Raw genomic sequence first — 7,132 nt, forward strand, 5'->3', positions numbered from 1 at the left:
CATTGGAAACCTCAGCATATTTACTGAATATGGTGCCTTTCCAAATCTGTTCCTCAAACTCCGTATGAGATATAGAAAGAAAGGAAACCGAGTCTTAAACACGTTAAGATTTGGGGATGTCCAGCTTATGTCAAGAAAGTTGACCCAGATAAGCTGGAATATCGATCCGTAAAATGTAGTTTTGTGGGATATCCTAAAGAGACTTTAGGGTATTACTTTTACACCGATCATCGGGTGTTTGTCTCCAGACATGCTACCTTCTTGGAAAAGGAGTTTATCCTTGAAGGAAACAGTGGGAGCAAAATTGAACTTGATGAAGTTCAAGAAGCACAAACTACTACGGATCAAGTGGAAACACCTGTTCTGACTGAACAACCTTTTGTGGAACAACCCATTCATAGATCAGGGAGAGTGTCTCGCCAACCTGAGAGGTATTATGGCCTTGTCATTGAGAATGACAATGAGTTGTCGATCATTGATGATGACGACCCTGTGACCTATAATGAGGCTATGAGTAGTGTTGACCTAGAGAAATGGCATAGTGCCATGAAATCCAGAATGGAATCTATGTATACGGTATAGCAGATGGCCATGTGGAGACCTTTAAGGCCAGGCTTTTGGCAAAAGGATTCAAACAAAGGCAATGGATTGACTTTGATGAAACCTTTTACCTGTAGCCCTGTTAAAATCAGTTCGGATTTTGCTTGCGATTGCTGCTTACTACGATTAGCCAGATGGTTTTCTTTCCAAGAGAAATGAAAACCTAGTGTGTAAGCTACTGCGAACCATATGTGGTTTAAAGCAAGCTTCTCGAAAGATGGAACATTCAGTTTTGATGAGACAATCAAAGAGTTTGATTTTATCAAAAACGCAGATGAACCATGCGTCTACAAAAGGGTTAGTGGGAGCGCGGTAACATTTCTTGTATTGTATTGAATTAGAGTTGACACACATAACAACATAGCAGACCCACTCACAAAGCTACTTTATGAAAGTCACTTTGATCGTCATGAAGACAAGATGGGTATTAGATACCAGAGTGATTGGCTTTAGTACAAGTGGGAGATTGAAAGGAATATGTCCTAAGTCCAATCATGTATTAGGATTTAGGAATAACTTTTGTGTAATCTGTTTTGATTTCATTGATATTAATAAAAGACTTGTTTTATTTTTATTACGGGCTCTATCTATTTAAGTGTTTAAATAAGATATACCATAGTTTAGAGTAAAGCTTTTTGTGGATTATGATGAGATCATAATAGTGAGACCTAAAAAGATGATAACTCTAAACTTAAATAGTTCCTGGTCATAGGATTACTAACTGGTAATTAATAATCCGCAAAGATCGGTACATACTATGCTTGCTTCATTATGAAGGATGTCTGTTCTCATAGACATTTGTGTGGTGACACTATAGCTAGTATGTAGGTGCTTATTATAGAATAAGTTCACTGCACATGACTCGCACAGCGGAACAACTGATGGAGTTCACTCACGTGTCAGCAGTTGTTCACATAGTGATAGTTGTACAAGTATCCTTAGACTTGAGGTCATCATAGTCATCTTGTGTACACTGAACTATGCTTTGGTTTAGTTCTTAGTCTCCAGGGACAATTATTAGGGCTCTTCTGGGTATAGGAATTTGTACACGAAGATAGTGTATGATCAATAAAGGATCTACCCCTTCCAGTGAAGGAAGCGAATGTTCAAGGCTGATCCACTTATGCTAGTTCAGGAATCTCTGGCCAGAGTAAATGAAATTAGAAAGGAGTTTCTAATTTGCATAGAACTACACATAGTAAATGGTAAGCAAAGTGATTGAATTAGATAGGCTTGACACGAGATCCATGCCTTGTATTTAATCGGGACATTGTAGGGTAGAAGGAGTTTATTGTACGGTAACTATTCACTGAATAGGTTCTTGGTATTCTAAGCAGTGAATTCATATTATCCGGATAGTCGGGATATGCTGAGAAGTATCCCTCACGATGTAGAATAAATGTGATTAATTAATTAATCATATTTAATAAATTAAAGAATTTATATAAATAATGATAAAATAGTTTTATTATTATTTATTTCTACTACCGGCTTAATATTGAACCTACAGGGTCACACCATAAAAAGAGAATGATTTAATGGTGGAGGAATTAATTAATAATGGCTGATAATTATTTATTTATGAAATAAATAATTAATTGGCAAATTTAATAATTGATTAAATGAGATTTAATTGATTATAAATTATTTAAGAAAAGTTCTTAATATTATTAATTAAAGGATTTAATTTTTGGAAATTAAATCAAGAGAGAGAATTATTTTTAAAATGTTTAGAAAAAGATTAATAATTAAAAGGTGTTTTAATTATTAATAAGAATAATAAATGGGATAATAATAATAATATTTATGGGAAAATTTCAGCTGAAAATTTTGCCTATAAATACACTATTATAGACCCTATTTTATTCTAACCCACATCAAACCCGAAAACCCAAAAAGTTTGGAAAACCCAATTCTCTCCACCTCCTTCCTCCTCCTTAATATCGTTTTCTTGGTGGATACCGGTGGAGTGCTTCACACTTGAGGAGCAACTGCTAAGGATCTCTGATCGTTGTCTCCGAATTATTTTTTAAAGGTTAGATTCGATCCCTCGAATTTTTATTCACGATTTATATGCTTTTATTTGGATTTTATGTGTGTAAAAGTGTTTACCATGCCCCGCTGCGATTAAAATCCAACACTATTCTCCTCAAAATTTCAAAGGGTCCTATGAATCTGGGACTCAGCTTTCCTTTCTTCCTAAATCTCATCACTTCTTTCCACGGAGATACCTTCAATAGCACAGAATCTCCTACTTCGTATTCTCTATCCTTTCTGGTCTGGTCGGCGTACTTCTTTTATCTGTCCTGAGCTGCTACCAGTCTTTTCCTAATGAGTCTCACCATTTCCCTGGTTTGTTGGACTAACTCTGGCCTTAATATCTTGTGTTCTCCAACTTCGTCCCAATATAGGGGAGAGCGACATCTCCTTCCATAAAGAGCTTCATACGGAGGCATTCCTATGCTAGCGTGATAGCTGTTGTTGTAAGCAAATTCGATAAGGGGTAAGTGGTCATCCCAATTTCCTTTGAAATCAATGGCACATACTCGTAGCATATCTTCTAGGGTCTGAATAGTCCTTTCGCTTTGTCCATCAGTCTGGGGGTGGTAAGTGGTACTCATGTTTAGTCTGGTGCCTACGCATTCTTGGAAGCTTCTCCAAAATCGGGAATTAAACCTTGGGTCTCTATCTGACACTATGGCTATATGAACGCCGTGTCTCACTACAATTTCCTTCAAGTAGATATCCACCAACTTGTCTACGGTGTACCTTTCGTTGATTGGTAGGAAGGGTGCGGACTTGGTCAATCTATCTATGATAACCCATATGGCATCGTGATTGGTCTTTGTCCTTGGTAAGCCTGTCACAAAATCCATGTCTATATGCTCCCATTTCCATTCCGGAATTTCCAGGGGCCGTAATAGTCCACTAGGTCGCTGATGTTCAGCCTTCACTCTCTGGCATGTCAAGCACTTGCTGACCCACTCTGTCACTTCTCTTTTCATGTTAGGCCACCAATAATATTCCTTAAGGTCACAGTATATCTTCGTACCTCCTGGGTGGATTGAATATCCGGAGCTGTACCCTTCGTGCAGCAGCTCATCCTTTAACTCTTGCACATTTGGAATCTAAATTCGGGACGCATACCTCATGATCCCTTTCTCGTCCTTCTCGCATCTCACTTCTTCACCGGTCAATGTTCCTCTTTCTTCGCTCATCTTCTTTTCCTGACATTGGTCACACCGGTAACATTTCAGAGGGGCTCTTGTCTGGGTACACACTCCAAGGTGTCTTCTCTTATAGGTTTGACACACTGGTATTGGGGCGCGGGGTTGGATATGAAATATGGCCCTAGATTGTCCGCCGCCCTGGCCAACACTCTCACTCGGGGCCATTCTGAATCCGGGGTCTCGTGCAGGTTGGGACGCCGCTCCCCTGACGAACCTGCTTGGAAGGCTCCTGTTCCCAGTTCCTATTCCTTGGCTTCCCATCTTTCTCTTCCTATTTTCCTTTTCCTTCACACTCTGCTCACTGGCAGCTTCAACAATCGAGGCTTTCTGCACTAAGGTGGCATAGTCTGTCAGCTCTAACACCGCCACTCGGTTCTGTATTCACTGTTTCAGACCAAGCTGAAACCTTCAGGCTTTCTTCTCTTCGGTATTCACAAACTCAGGCATAAATCTCGACAACTCAGTAAATTTGGCCTCATATTCTGCTACAGTCATCTTATCTTGTTTCAACTCCAGAAACTTAATCTCCATCTGGGTCTCCATAAACCTAGGGAAATACTTGTCTAAGAACAGTCGGGTAAATCTATCCCACGGGATCACAGCATCGGTCTCTAGGTTTCGTTTGGACTCCCACCAGTAGTTAGCTTCTCCTTTCAGCATGTAAGAAGCAAAAATGATCTTGTGTCGTTCCTCAACACCTAGTATCTCGAAGGACTTTTCTATCTCTTTGAGCCAGGCCCGTGCTTCAACGGGGTCGGCCGATCCTAGAAACTCTGAGGGTTTGAGAGATTTGAAGGCCCTAAAGGCAGTAGCTGCAGTCTGTTGGGCATCACGTGGCTGTGGTGGAATAGGCTGTTGGTTCAGATTTGCTCTTAACAGTTCCATAAATTCATTCATGGGGTTCCCACCCTGATGGGTATCCTCAGCCTCTTCTTCAACATATTCTTCCTCATCGTATTCATTATAGTCTAGATCCTCTTCACTTTCTTCATTTACTACAGGGTCAGGTTCATTCCGTTGTTGGTTAACAGATTCAGCGGGCTGTGCCCTGGTTCCTCTTCTACGGGGTGGAATTGTTCTGATAATGAAAATTGGTAACACAGTTGTAATATTTTAGAATTTATTCATATGTAAGCATGTCATTTTTTACCTAGCAGGTTTTTATAAAGTGCAATAATATGGACATCATTTTCTTAATAACTGCTTAGATATATATTCGTAAGATCTCCCACTTATATCTTGGGGATGAAACAACTAGCCGAGTTCATACATGCCTGATTACAATACATTACTACTTGTCCTGAATACTGAAATGAAAATACATAAGCCGTGTACCCTGAAGGGCTAGGAACGCTATCTACTACTAGCTATCCTATCAAAATTGGTGACAAGTCACCTAGCCTTCTTCAAGGTCCATATCTAGTCACTAGTCCCTCAGTCACTGTCACTGCGCGTGAGGTCACGCACCCTCCTCATCGCTCCTACCAACATCAGCTCTGCATCAACCACCGGGATGTATCCTCTAATCGCTGTCATCCTCATCTGAACCCTGGTACGGAGCTCGATCTCATCGATCTCTCTGCGGTCTATGGTTGGGGAAGCAGCTCTGAAATCCCCTGGGTATCCTAGTCGGGTGGCTCTCTCAGCTGTCAGTGCCTGGCGTAACTCCACAATGCGAGCAGATGCCGCAGTAATCTCAGCGTTAAGCTGAGCCACCATCCATTCATGTACAACTACATGTATGGTCGCCGGGGGTGGTAGAGGTGAATCTGGGTCGCTAGAGGATATGTCATAAGCCTTGTAGATCTGTGCATGTATCCCCTCCTCCTCATCATCATCAGTATAGGGCATAAGGCTCTGAATCCCTGGGAGAGCGAATAGTCGGGTGAGGGTACATCTCTACATCCCTCCAGCCTACGCCATCTCCCTGAGTCATCTCAACGCCATTAGCTATGGGGACATGATGGTCAGTCCTCCTTTGGGACATCCTCAGTAGGGTCATCGTCTAAATCATCAATGGGTGGGTTCTTTGGCTCGGGAGTAGGATCACGCTCAGGGATCAGAACATCATCAACAGGGTCAAGCCTCCCTCATAGGCTCCACCGGTACCTGACACAATAGGCAAGGTGTTACTAACTTAGAGTCGGAATTCCCTTGAGGGTAAAACTGTCAAGACAACCCATGTAGCCCGATGATGAACTCGACTTGAGTTCTAATTGATTATTTTATTATTCCTATGTCTACATATTTTATGTCCTATTGTTTCCAAGATTTGATAACCTAAGGCTCTGATACCATTTCTTGTGGCGCCCCAAAATCTGGGGTCAGGAATCTCGGAGGCCACGCCATCTAAACTACTACAACCACACAACTCACACTATAATATATAAATACTCACGCTTCACGACCCCACACTTATCACACACACACACTTACAAGTTATTGTCTTGGAAATGAACCATTCATAACTAGAGTAATTCAACCATCAAGTGATAATTATTACAACCCAAAAGTCATTAAGTCTTACCGGGGAGTAGCCTTTAAGTAAGGCTGGTCCGCCGGCCAAATATACGTTTCTTGTTTATTACCTTACATAAGTCATACTCATAAATAAGCCGAACTAAAAACAACTGAAAACTAATCCAGCTTATTCGAACTACCTGTGGTACAGCACCAAACAATCTACGGAACAACGGGCCATTTCCTACCCGTTTCCTGGCTGTGGTTCTGATGGCAAGCATCTTGATTCACTGTTATGTTGTGTCAATTTAAGAAAACAAGTGTGAGCTATAATGCCCAGCATAATAATGTACAGTATGAAAATGACTGTATGATAACCTACGTAAAACATCATTTGTGATAATTATGTTTTATTCGAAAATAGTTTTCTCTTGGTGATACACACCTTCTTATAAAAATAGTTCTTTTAGGGGATTTTTATATCCTGCGAATACCTTAATAAGCTTGGGTTACGGTATTGCATCACAATTCCAATTGGAAGAAATTATGACACTCGTTGGAGCCACCGTATACGATGATCAGTCGTAATACGATAATAGTAACCTTTTCTACTAGTAGAAGGACGACACCTTCGTATCCCGGTTATCACCCTTTCCGCATTCGGGCTACGTGTCCCATTTTTGGGTATACCCATACTTCACAAGTTCCTGAGTACACAGAGTACCTTCGCCTGCGGTACCTTTGGTAGTCCATCTAGCACACATAGTACCAGAGTCTACCCCTCCCTTGTCCTTTAAAATAATTCTATCAATCTCGAGAACTCGAACCACATCAAAGTTCCC

The sequence above is a fragment of the Apium graveolens genome, chromosome 11, assembly GCF_009905375.1.
Source record: "Apium graveolens cultivar Ventura chromosome 11, ASM990537v1, whole genome shotgun sequence".
Classification (NCBI taxonomy): Eukaryota; Viridiplantae; Streptophyta; class Magnoliopsida; order Apiales; family Apiaceae; genus Apium; species Apium graveolens.